At 39.4% G+C, this 14,215-nt stretch overlaps 1 protein-coding gene across 3 annotated transcripts in view; it reads left to right on the forward strand.

Annotated features, from left to right (window-relative positions):
* The window catches only part of VAV3 (vav guanine nucleotide exchange factor 3), a 400,971-nt gene that overhangs the window by 174,259 nt on the left and 212,497 nt on the right, over positions 1–14,215 (forward strand). The window lies entirely within an intron of this gene.

Below are 14,215 nucleotides of genomic sequence, written 5' to 3' on the forward strand. Positions count from 1 at the left end.
AGCTACTAGATTAGGGTTCTTAACATACTCCTGTTTGACAGTTCATTCTCCAGCTAAAAATATCTTTATTGGCTTATCATAATATAAATAACAAAATCTAGACCCCTTAGCCTGGTGTTTAAAACTGTCTACCTCCAACCTGCAACTTCAACTGTATCTCATATCCCTCATCCTGAATCCAAGCTCCTCACCTCCAAGTATTTGCTTGCATTGTGTCTGCCACTCAGCCGTTCCCTTGTTCAGATGTAGTTACTGAGCATCTGTGTGCCATGTGGTGGTCTAGGTGCTGCGGATACTGCAGTGAATAAGGCCGACACACTCCCTCCTCTCATGGAACCTGTGCTCTCGTTCTGGGAGACAATATATAAATAGGTGATATTTCAAATGTCAGAAATTAGGACAAGTATAAAAAGGTGATGGAATAGAATGCAGACACCCTTTCAACTCTCATAGCCCTACCTGGCTCTACAATTTATGTAGCGCTCATGACAGGCTGTTTTGGATTTTGTGGTTTTAGTTACACACTCTGGGGCAGATCACCCATGATGCAGGTATTGACCCTACTACTCACTGCCTCAGTGACCATGGGCAAGTTTCTTTTCTCTTTCTCAGTTTAGCCGTCTCTAAAATGAGGATAATATCATTATTCTGTTCATAAGGTTGTCTTGAGCATTTTATAGTGTCTGCAGAATGCTCAGCACAGATTCTGGTATGTGTGTGTACATGTGTGCATGCATGTGTATAACATATAATGACACTTGTTTATCATCATTTTTGTTTGGGTGAGGTAAATTTTAAATAATGTAAATATTTATACTGATAAACAGATAACTTTTAAACCAGAATATCATTACAGTCCTGTAATGTCCTGTATATTATTATAATGTACGATTGAATTATACATTACTGTTTCCTTACAGTCTACTTAATTGCAAACCAGAAGGAGGGTACAAGCTGGTAGCCTCTAGGAGCAACCATGCATTTCTGAGTCTGGTTGTGTTAACTGTTTCTTTCGTATTCAATTTGATAGTACAAAAATATTTTACATATACATTAATTATTTCTCCTAGCTAAACACTAAGTCCCTAAGTTTCAAGCGAATACAATGTGGAAATAGATTAGAATTAACTGAGATCATGGGAATTTTTTGACATTTTATTTTACATAAATTTGTACCCAAATGCTACAGACTCAACTTACTAGTAAAGTTTTCTTAAGTAATTAACACTATTATGTAATGGGCCTTCCCACTCTAGTAAACAGTACTAGTGGCTTTATTACCTGTTGAAATTTATATGCATAGTTGCTGGTAGCTGCAGTAGTATCTGTTTCTGGTGCACACCTGTAGTCCCAGCTACTGAGGAGCCTGAGGTGTGAGGATCACTTGAGCCCGTGTGTTTGAGGCTGCAGTGTGCCACCGATTTGAGCTGTATTTTTAAAGGAATTATTTTAGGCTATGAATAGACAGCATCTATATTTCCATAATACTTAATGTATTTTAACACTGAAAAGTTTTCTTGTAATAATACAGTTAAGGTTTCTATTTTGGCAAAATGTAAGAAAAAAATACTCAACACTTGCTTTAGCAGTGTGATGGTGAAGTGAGTAACAGATGAGTTTAGATGCTGTAGTTGTTCACAGGGCCTGAGACCCAGCAGAGGGTTCAGTGGAACAATGGGGAATGTTAGCTATTGAAGTACTTACATTCCTTGGAATTCAAGATATCCAAGGATTAATGAGTGCTGTAAGTCAAATTGTAATTAAAGATTCAAATCCAAAGGTGCTGGCAGCATTGCCTGCTTTTAGCAGATCTGAATATTGAAAGCTGGGTTCAAATGTAGGTTGTCATTTGCCTGCCATCCTCCTAGAAGTCACTTTACTTCTCTGACCCTTAGAAGGTTCTCATTTCCAAATGAAAATACAGAAATCATGGGTTTTGTGAGATTAGATAATACTAATCACTTAACCTAGTGCCTGATAATCATAAGCACTCAATAATTATTTGCTGAGTTAAAGAGTGGAAAAAAACAAGCTGATTCTCTTGGACCTCAGGGTTTCAAAAAGCTATTCTATTTAAGCCTGTGATTTTCAACCCTGGCTGCATACTAGAATCACTGGAAAGCTTTAAAAAAATTCTCATGCTAAGGCCCCATCACAGACTATTTGAGTCATATTCTCTGAAGGTAAGGTCTAGACATTAGTGTTTTTCAGATGTTTCTAACATTCAGCCAGGGTCTCTGCCATCTGACAACCATGTTTGTGGAGTTGTCTATCTTGCCCTAGTTGAGTATGCTCTGAAATGCCCTTGAATGTATTTCCTTCTTTACATTGTGGTGCCTTGGGTTCACATGTGTACTCTTATCACCTGAACTATTGCAGCAGTCTTTTTTTTTTTTTTTGGCATCACCAAAAAAAAACTTCCTTTTAGTTAATCTATTGAACTGCCAGCACAGTTCTCCTAGAAAACAAATTAGAATGTGTTACTACCCTCCTTAAGAACCTTACCCGTAGCCTGTTGAATGAAGTTCTGAGTTTAATGGGGCACACAAGGCTATTGGCAATCTGAATCTACACCATCTTAAGATACATGGGAAGTCATTACTGTAACTTGTCAAGTTTGATAAATGCAGCCAAATCGCAGCAGACATGCCCAGAGTTAGGAGGTATATATTTTGGTGTCCATTTTTGCCACACACTGGCCCTCAAACTTTGATGAGACTATCGATGTATAGGTATCGATACATGTATCGATGTAAAGATCTCAGCATCTTTCCCTGTTTGGAAGAAAGAACAAGAAGAAAGACAGCTTAGAAATAAGTGGAAGGGGCCAGGTACAGTGGCTCACTCCTATAATCCCAGCACTTTGGGAGTCCGAGGCGGGCAGATCATGAGGTCAGGAGTTTGAGACCAGCCTGACCAACATGGTGAAACCCCATCTCTAGTAAAAATACAAAAATTAGCTGGGCATGGTGGCAGGTGCCTGTAATCCAAGCTACTCAGGAGGCTGAGGCAGGAGAATCGCTTGAACCTGGGAGGCAGAGGTTGCAGTGAGCCAAGATCATGCAACTGTACTCCAGCTTTGGTGACAAAGCAAGACTCTGTCTCAAAAAAAAAAGAAAAAAGGAAGACATTTAAGGAAGGAGTGATGTAAGACACTGGAAAACATTCGTACTTTTGTATGAAAATGCTGTAGCAGAAGGCTTAATCACCCCATTTGTCATTCAGACCTCAATTCCCCTGTCCCTCAGAGAGCTTACCTGGAACCCTTAGATGGAGACATATTCCTTCTTCTCCTCTCCTCTGGCACTGTGTGCCATTCCTCTGTAACCCTTCTCACCTGTGTAAACACGTATGTGCATTTTTGTGACTATTTGCTTGTCTGATTCCCAACTCTGCCATGAATACTTTGCAGACAGAGGTCTTGTCCAGTTTTCTCAGTGCATGTCTACAGGGCTGAGCCTGGCATGTGGTAGGTGATGAATTTCCAGGTGGGTGACCATTGGGTTGACTGACTGAGAAAATAATCAAACAGTTGATGTGTGTAGGCAGTGGGGAAATGGGAAGCACATAAGGCCTGTGTGGAAGGATATTTTCCTCTTCCCTCCAGGGCTGGCCACCTTTTCAGGGTCCCTTTAGCTTTCTTCTGGTTCCACTGAAGAGGCCATGGGCTTCTAGAAGTGTAGGCTTTTCTCTGCTTTGCCCATATCAAGTTGGGGGGGCTTTGGGATGGCATGTCACGCTATGCTACCACCTGCGTCTGTGGAGGGAAGGCTTTGGCAGTCTTCTAGCCAGTGTGCATCTGTTTTGTTTCCCATTGTGTTCTGGGTGCTCTGAAGGGTTTTGTATAGACTTGTACCACCCAGTATGGTTGCTATTAACCACATGTGGCTACTGAGCACTCAGGTTGTGGCTAGTCTGTATTGACATGAGCTGTAACTGCAATAGACACATGGGATTTTGAAGAGTTAATATAAAAAATACTAAAACATCTTGATTTTATATTGGTTACATGTTGAAATGATAATATTCTAGGTATCTTGAATTAAATAAAATATATGATTAAAATTATTTTCACCTGGTTGTATATTTTTCTAACATGGCTTTTAAAATATTAAGTTATGTATGTGACTTACACATTTCTGTTGACTAGCTCTGGTCCAGAAACTACATTTCTTACATCATGAATTCATTTATCTGCATTTCATTTGTTCAGGAGCATATGAAAATGAGCACTTTCAAGCAGTATATGAAATGACCACTGTTACCAAACCAGCGAGAACACAGACTTTAAGGACTGTCATTTTATTCTCCTAGTCTGGTAGGCAGTCATAACTTCTGTTAGATGGTTTGAAACGTTTACAGATGCTTCATGATTTTCTTTGAGCAGTCCTGAGGCTGGGACAAAAGATGGAGCATCTTTGGGCTGGAAATCCATGTCATGTTCCCCATGACGAGATCCTATGGTTCTGGCCTTTTCTTTCTGAGACTTTCTGCATTTCATCCTTTGAAGTGGTAATAGCTATGGACAACATTCAGGAAGCAGTGATCTTTGCCAGTGAGTTGTGTGACTTTGACAGCGAGCTGAGTTTGGAAAATGTGTTGACTTTGTCCCAGCTGTGTGATTGTGGGCAGCTCTGAGCATTCGTTAAACTTTCTAAGTCCTTTAGGTCATATGGAACTCTCCAAGTCTATTTCAGCTCACATCAACAGTTTCTCCTCTGGCCTGACATGAGCACATGGGGCATGTCCATTCAAAGGGAGTTCATGTGAAAGTTACAGTGGCTTTCCAATGAGCTGGTGATGATGCTGTCTGCTGTATCCCCAGCCACTCTGCTGGAGTTGCTACTGTAATCGTTCAGTGACTAATTGGTGTTTACCTACAGAGTCTGTAAATACATTCCCATTCTTGGTATTGAACATATTAAAATTGCCATGTAATCTTTGTAGCTTATTCTGTCTACTGTCTGCTTAAAGGCAGAGAAGGATTTGCAAATATGATTACATTTTCAAAATGAAAGTGTTTCTTTTACGGTTGTGTACAAACAATTCTTTATCATTTGCGTACTAAGTTTAACACACTCTAACAGACCAGCATAAATTTAGGCAGAGCAGGGAATATTTCTAACTAGAAAACTGTGCTTTCAGGCAGCTAACTCTGCATGGATGAGTTCCAGGTTTTATCTACTTTCCTATTTGGACCGGGGGATGGTAAAACAGTGTATGAGCAAAGTTTCTTACTGTCTTTCACTTGGTGAGAGAAAATTAGTATTGCTGGTCCCAGTTTGCTTTTTTCTGCTTGCTCTTTAGTGGGAAAGTGTTAATTTTGAAATTGCATCTGTAAATTATAGTCATGTGAATTTTGTGCTCTGCTGGAATTTCTGTGTGTTGACCTGGAGTCTGTCTGGAGCACAGCAGGCAAAGCAGTTGGGTGTGGCTGAACATGGGAGTGTGTGGAGAGTGGGCAGAGTGAGGGTGGAAGGGGCAGGGCAGCAGCTCCTGGGGACTTCTCTGAGTGTACTGCTAAGTAACTGGCACTCTGCATTTAAGAATTTTGGGGCTGGCATGGTGGTAATGGTGGTATGATCACATTAATAGTTTTGAAATGTCATACAACCTCTATGGTAGCCAAGTAGAGGATGAAATTGAAGGGAGTGAAATTGTAGGCCTGGAGACATATTGGAAGCTATTCCAATAATTGAGGCAAGAAATAGAGAGGGCCGAGACATAGCAGAGGCATGGGAGGAGAGAAGGGATTGGATCTGAGAGAGTCTGAAAAGGATGAATTGATTGATAGGATTTAGACCTGGCACTTACGTCCAGAAAGTTTCCCCAATGTCTGGCCAGGTGAAGGAGAGGAATGGGATTGTGGGGTCATTGGGAATGGGGAGGAAAAGCAGGCTAGGAGGAAAAGATGCTCTGTTTGGGGTCTTCAGAGGCAGAGTGTTGAGGTCAAGAAGGCAGAGACGGCAGGACCATAGTGGTGTGGAAATGCCTAATGAGGCAAGTGCAGTCCTGTTTGCTTTAGAAAAAATTTGCTCAATGACCTTCTTTCTCTCAGAATCTGAAAAATATCCACTTTTAATCAAATAAGAAATATATCATTCAGAAAATGGCAACCACAAAAAGCTTCTCAGAGAATAAGGTGCAAGTGAATCTGCTTAGAATACACAAGTATTCTCACTGGAGTATGATGTGATGATGAGAGGGGTGGGCCAGAGACTGGTCATTCTTGCCCATCAAACCTGTATCAACCTGAAGAAAGAGAGTCTGGCAAATGTCCAGGTGCCCATCAAGATGCAGACTAGGATCACCTCTTTTAAAGATGCCTTTGAACCCCTCTAGCTCCCTCTGCCCACGAAGGGGTGCAACTGGCCTTGCTGTCTCCCCTGGGCTTCAGATGTTGCTTGTCATACTAGTCTGTGTTTTCCCTCAGTACCCTTCATTGTTGTGGTCTTTCCTAATAGACTGTTGGTTTTTTGAGAGCAGGAAGCATTGTATCCTCATTTTGCTCCCTGCAGCTTTTGGAGTGTGTATCTGGTGTATCTAGCACAGAATGAAGTGTTCAGTAAATACAAGAAACTTATAGAAAGGGTAGTGAAGTGGAAAGAGCAATAACCAGGACAGATGAAAAGGGACCTGGTACTAACCCTGCTACTGTTAGTTGTTTGACCTGGAGCAAGCTAGTTTTTCTGGGCCATGGTATTCTGATAGGCAAAGGAAGAGATTTAGTGAGAATCTGGAAAGTCCATAAATGGTCCTTCAGAGGTCCCTGGATTTCTTGATATTAGATGCAGACTTTATATGTGTGTGTGTGTGTGTGTGTGTGTGTGTGTGTGTGTCTGTGTGTGTATGTGTGTGTGTAGATAGGTGGGTTTAATTTTTTGAGTAAATGAATGACAGCTTTCATCATACTCTCGAAGGGATCTATAACAAAATAATAACCACTGAATAAAACATGATATCTCTAGAATTCGTAAGATAGAGTTGTGGGGCCTGGGTATAGGCATTCAGCTAAAGGACTCGTCTGGAAATTGCTATGAACAAACACACCCTAGTTACACAGATTTTTGTGTTTATTTGGAGTAGAGCAGTGTGGCTTCTCTGAGCCCATCCTGTGTACTATCCTTTCTTAGAACTCTTTCAGTTCTATGTGAGGTCACACTCACATTTTGTTTTCTGAAGTACTTTACAAAGACCAAATCTGACTTTACCGATGATGATGAGGATGATGACAATGACAACAAAGGTGATGATGACGTTAGAAATAGCAGCAGAAGTATAGGACATTCTTCTGTGTGCATATATCTGTCTGTCTGTCACCTCTTTAACACTGAAAGTAAACTTGTTTGATAAGTGATGTTTTAATTGGAATTTCGTAGGTAAGGGAACTAAGGCACAGAGCCTTGATCATCTTGACTCCCGTCCTTACCTTGCTAGTAAGAGATGGAGCTGGTCTTTGAACCCAGAAAATCTGACTTCTGAGCCTGCACTTCTAATCAGCCCAGTATATGGCTTTTTTTTAAAGGAAGTTCTTGTTTTCTGTAGTTTCACTTTTGAAGACTCAAAAAATAGTAAGTATAGAATAATTCTTAAATTTATTATTGTAACCAAGGACAGCACAAACTATAATTTGGATCCATTTAACCTATATAGATACTCTACTCTCTTGAACAATGGAAATGTATTTCCCATAGTTTACAGTCTTCCTGACATAGAAATGTTTTGTTGATCTTATCTGGCTGTACTGCTTTGCTTTGCCCATAGAGGAGGTGCTAAGGACATTTTTCAACAGCATCCCACAGATCAAAGCAACAAGCAGGTGCTTCAGGAAATCCCTAAGATGTGTTGCTGGAAGTGACACTAAGCTGTAGTGTATCCTAATGGGGGTAATTTACTGTGTGAAATTAGAGTTTCAAAGAAAATTACGATAATGAGTTCTGTTGATTTCCTGGGAGAGTTAAGGTGAAACATGTTGTTAGTCTGAAATTTACCATCTGGTCTGGTTTAGAATTAGACCTAATTGTCAGATAACCTGGTGTCTGGGATGCCCGGATAGTATCAGGTCTCTGGGGTGCCTCTAGCTTGCAGTTGACCTGATCTACAGACTATGCTTCTGTCTGAATTTCTCCACCCAGCACTCATGCCCACACTCCCAGTTCCCTCTTCTGGGGCCCAAGTTTTTCTCCACAACCCCACAGGGCACTTGCTCTGATCCTTCAGAAACCAGGATGCAACATCTGTGCCTTGAGCCTCTGCTGCTAGATAGCAACCTAATGTTGTAGGGGTGTGATGCTGTGGACCCCTTCTTGAACCCCCAAGCTCGTCTTGCATTTGGGGCTCTAGCATGCAGCTGCCTGATTGCCCTTGCAGAGCCCACCTCCCTGTAAGTACCCTTTCCCTCGGGAATTCCTTTTGAACCCAGGTTGTTGTTACTGAACCCAGCCTTTCCTTTTGGGTCTGGTATGGGTTAAGTGGTGAGATTTCAGAATAGAGAACTCAAGAAGATAAATCCATAATTAATTAGCAACTTTTTGGCAGACCCACATGTTGGTCTCATGGCTTCCTCTGGTTACTATGGCTGTGCCTTTCTTAACTCAGGACCTTAAAGGTAGCCATAACATCCTGCTCCTGCTTAGATGACTTGTTTTAATTACAAATAACATCAACAGCACTAATGTGCTAGAGAAGCAAAGAGTGGACATTTGCCAGAATGTCTCATGAAGAGAATAGTTTAAAATGGGTAGTTTTATCAGTGTACAATATCACCATTCTGTTTTCAAAAGCTGTTTTATTTTGTGGTTTTTAAATTAACTAAGGGATGAAAAAAATAAAGAGCTAAAACAAAATAAAAATCATCATTGGTTGAAAATGTTTCATAGGGGAACATGTCAGTATGTTTGTTGGCTCTAGGTTTGAGTAAATAGACAACACTGTCTCATATTTAATGTTTAATTTTCACAATGGATTCTTCAATTATTCATTCTCCACTTGTGCCAGGTTGAGCCCTTTACATATCTGGACACCTATTATCCCTAATCTTTAAAACAATTTAGCAAGGTATTACTCTTTTATTTGTTTAAGCCAGAAATATTTTTGTGTTAAGTGGTTGCTATGAGACTGTCTGTGAACTAGGTGATGGAATTACAACAGTGAAGAATCACTTTGATTCTACTGCCCTTAAGAAATTTTCCATTGTCAGATTGAAAGACCAATGAACAGATCACTGGCACGGCTTATGTTTTTATATACTCTTCAGGGGTGTCTAAATTTATGCAGATATTTTTCATATTGAAGCAATATTTATGCAAATATATTGAATATCATGCCTTTTGTCCTAGTCATCCCATTTAAAAATCTTTCCTGTCGCAAAACCTGCACATAATTGAAAAGATCTTTGGCGAGAAAAATAATTGCAGATTTTGCAGAAAAATGTTGAAAAAGCTCATTAACAAGAGAATGGCTAAATCATTGCTGTTTATATACACTGAAATGTTACACAGCACTAAAATGAATAAAGTGGATGTATACATATGACATGACTCTGCTTTATTGTTAATGACAAAAGCATGCTGTAGAAAAATCTGTATAATAGGAATACATTACTTAATAAAGCAAAGGAAAAAAGAAAAACTCTGCCAGAGTCATACCAGATTTTTAGCTATGGTCCCATTTAGGCAGAAGAGAGAGGAGAGGTGTGAAGGGCATCTTTTATGTATTACTGTATTATTTCAGCCTGACAAAGTAAACATGTATTCATATATATATATATATATATATATATATATATATATATGAGAGACAGGGTCTTGCTCTGTCGCCCAGGCTGGAGTGCAGTGGCACAATCTCAGCTCACTGCAAGCCCCGCCTCCCAGGTTCACACCATTCTCCTGCCTCAGCCTCCCAAGTAGCTGGGACTACAGGTGCCCGCCACCATGCCCGGCTAATTTTTTTTTTTTTTGTATTTTTAGTAGAGATGGGGTTTCACCGTGTTGGCCAGGATGGTCTCGATCTCCTGATCTCGTGATCTGCCCGCCTCAGCCTCCCAAAGTGCTGGGATTACAGGCATGAGCCACCAGGCCTGGCCTGAAATATTTTTAAAAGCCAATAAATTTTCATTTTAAATGAGGTGATAGATGCTACGGTGGAGTTATGTCTGGGGTCCTATGGGGACACACAGGGGACACAGACCATGGGCCAGAGAAGGCTCCGTGGAGGAGTGGGTGGCCTCACTGGGTTCAGGATGGTACATGTCCACCATGTAGAAGACACAGAGAGAACAAGGGCTTCTTGCTTGGAACATCCTGGAGGCTTTCCTGGTAGGCGGCCTTGGGGCTGTCCACCTCCAGAGCCTTAACAGCTTGCCCAGGTCATCCTGGGTTCTTCTTCCCTTAGCCCTCACAGAGCATCAGCTACTATTCCTGAACACTCCCCCCATTTCCACTACTTTCCTGTCTACTGCAGCCATCTTGGTTCCAGTGCCTCACCTCTCACTTGGGTGGTTGAGACAGCCCCCTCAGTTGGTCTCCTGGCCCCTTCTCTGTTCCCTATGTCCTCTACCCCAGTCTGCCCTTCACTTTGCTTTAAAAAGGCAGTTTTGACCCTGTGATTGTCCTTTCCACACTTTCTCAATGGTCCTTCCTAGCTTCCGGAATATAAGCCACCCTTCTAAAGCAGATTTGCAGAACCCTTTGTCTACCTTTCCCACCTGCCTCACAAAGTAGCTCTTATTTATGTTATCCAGGATGATTTTCATTTCTTTACAGATGCCACTCTTCTTACTCACCAAGGGATAGACAAAGGGAAAGAAAGAAAATTCATGACATGGATTTACTCTAGTTGATTGTTGGCCTATTGACCTGCAGGTATTGTTACTAGCTATGTCTGTTTCTGGGAGTTAATATATCTCAGAATTTCCTATTATTTTGTGGTAACAAGTTAGAAATTAATATATTGCAGGAAAATAGTCTTCTTAGTGTCCTTGGAGATGTTTTCTTTTGTAAAAATTCTTGAATGGATGTTTCCAGTGGCAGGTCAGAATCCCCACAAAGAGGATTTAAGAATCTGGCATTAGTTTGTATACTTGTCTATTCCAAATCCGGATACGCTTCGCCTTTATAGAATACACATTGTTCTAAAAACACCGCATTGACTAAACAGTCTTTATTTGCTTTGGCTAAACTTAGAGTTAACGGATGGACTCAATGTACAATAGGATAGACACAAAACTGAGTGCCAGTTCTCACTCACTTTAGGATACACTGCATGCTGTCTTTCCATTCCTCCTCATTTGCTGCATTTGTATATTTGTTATTTTTCTATTAGTGAATAGTAATAAATAACCCCTGTTAAGCAGAAAATAGGAGTTGGTCTCAGCTTGTTGATTTTCAGAAATGTTTGTCCTTATAAAACACATTCAATTCAGGACTAAACTAATAGACTATCATCTGGCTCCCTCTGGTGGACACTCATGAAAAAAATCAAGCTGTAGTTTTCTGAAAGAGGCGGTGTGTAGGGGAGGGGTTGTCATTTTTCTGGTTTTTGGTGGGGGAAAAGGAATAGAAAATGCATTCTGATTTTGTAGATACATCATAGTTATTATAGAAAACATCCCCAAGGAGTAAAATGCATTGCTATATAAAATACATAATAGAATAGCAATAATAAAAGACATAACCGTAGTACTGCTATTGCTATTTTTCTTGTTATTAAGTAGTGATATATGCTGGGACCACAGTGTAAAGTAGAATCAGAGGCAGATTTCACCCCATAGCTTTCTAACAGTGATATATTAGGATAAGATGCATGCTTAAGTAAAGCAATGTAGTTAATTCAAGGGTCTGGATACTGTACTGATTATTCCAGAACCTCCCCAAAGTTAGACTTTTCGCTTAATAGTGAATAATTTTGGTATTTTAGCAAGTGACTATTTTTATTTTGAATTAGTTATTTTTGATAAATTTATTAGTATTTGTTCATTCTTGATCTTCTGAGTTTACAAACTCACTGACAATGTTTTATCTTTATTATGGGGAATTAATCAATATCAAGTTTTATCTGATTGGTTGTATATGTTTTGACATTAGATGTTCGACATAGTTGACCAGGAAGAAATTGCATGAAGGGTTTCAATTGTATTTTCTTTTCTTTTTCTAGTCTCACAGCAGGGGGCTAGGGTTAGAATATACAATTTTGGGGTCAGTAAATTAGCTCATCTAGTCACCATGTCCTTTGCTTCTTTCTAACCCTTTAGAACTATCCTAAAGAGTTTTGCTCCCTTCTCTTTTGTTTATGTAACAAATTTTCTTAATTTTTTTAAAATTAACAAATAAAAATTATATGTATTGATCTGTGCAACATATTGGTTTGAAATATGTATACATTGTGGAATGGTTAACTGGAGCTAATTAACATATGTATTGCATCACATCTTTTTTATTTTATTGTGGTGAGAACGCTTAAAATGTAACCTTTTTGCAGTTTTCAAGAATGCAATACATTGTCGTCATCTATATGTAATTCAATTAAATGTTATCTTTGTATAATAACTTTATTTTACATGATAATAAAAATTCACATTTACTGAGTTAAGCATATGATAAGCATGATCTCATTTAATTCTTTTAGTAACTCCATGAAGCAGTTAGCTATTATCTGCATTTTACAGAGGCTAGTAAAGGTGAGCATAGCTGAAAACTTGTGAGTCAGGGCTCCAGGTATTCTTACTCCAAAGCCAGGAGTTTCTAACTACAACCATATATATATATGGTACCAGTTCCTGAAGTGGGTGAGATATAAGTGTATGTGTGGCTAGTACTCTCATGAACCTTCTACAGAGTACTGGAGACTTCATTTTTATGTTCCTGTCTCTGAAGTAAGGAATTAGATTACCTTAATTTAGAAACAGATTTTTGCCTTTTCTCGCTTTTTACTATCATTCTGAATAAGCCTCATGTAGAACCTCTTTAAGTTGTGTTTGTTAAAATTTTGAGAGTTAGGATGCATTATATCTATTATCATAAAAATAGACTTTATGGCCGGGCACGGTGGCTCACACCTGTAATCCCAGCACTTTGGGAGGCCAAGGCAGGTGGATCACTTGAGGCCAGGAGTCCAAGACCAGCCTGGCCGACATAGCGAAACTGCATCTCTACTAAAAATACAAACATTAGCCAGGCATGGTGGTGTGTGCCTGTAATCCCAGCTACTTGAGAGGCTGAGGCATGACAATCACTTGAACCTGGGAGGCAGAGGTTGTAGTGAGCCAAGATCGCACCACTGTACTCCAGCCTGCACAACAGAGTGAGACTCTGTCTCAAAAAAGAAACAAACAAACAAGAATAGACTTTATGAGAAAAATACATTTTAGATAAATGGCTTTCTCACTAAGTCTTCGAAAGAGACAATCTTAGGACAAAAGATTGAAGGAAGGGTAAAGTTGCTAGCAGAGTATATTTAACATTTAGATTTAAGTACTGAAGATCTTTATAAGGAATCTTTGAAACATAATTAAGGTTAATTTAGAAAACTTTTTCTGAAAACACTCAGAATTAAATTAAGGCAATTTCCTTAAAGTTGGTGATTATACAGAATAGCTACTATTTAAATAGTTTACGTGCTAGCTTATTTAATCCTCACGATAATGTAATGATTGTTAATAATCTAACTATTATTATAGGCATTATCTAGAAGATGAAACAAAAGCTCAGAGAAGTTAAGTATTTTGCCCAAAAGTACTTGGCCAATAAATGGTAAGCTGAGGATTTAGACTCAGGTGGTCTGGCCCAAGAGCCCGCCCATAGTCTCACCTGCTTTGCTCTATATAGCAGGACTGTCCAATAGAACTTTCTCTGATGATGGAAATTTTTTGATAACTGTGTAGTTCATTACAGTGGCCACATGTGTGTGGCTACTGAACACTTAAAATGTGGCTAGTGCAACTGCAGAACCGGGATTTTTGTTTTTAAAATTTAAATTAATTTAAATAGCCTCATGTGGCTAGTGGGTACTATACTGGAGAATACAGCTTTCCAGAATCTTTCAGATTCTGTAAAAGTAGAGATATAAGTTGCTTGGGGCCACCCAGGCTAACTTTGTGTTATACTGATATAGAATCTGCAACTCAAATGGGTTAGTAATCTACTTAAAGTAATAAAGTAATTTATTACTTTAAGTAATAATTATAATTATAAAATTATAATCCAGGTGTTTATACTTC

The sequence above is a fragment of the Pan paniscus genome, chromosome 1 (genome assembly GCF_029289425.2).
Source record: "Pan paniscus chromosome 1, NHGRI_mPanPan1-v2.0_pri, whole genome shotgun sequence".
Classification (NCBI taxonomy): domain Eukaryota; kingdom Metazoa; phylum Chordata; class Mammalia; order Primates; family Hominidae; genus Pan; species Pan paniscus.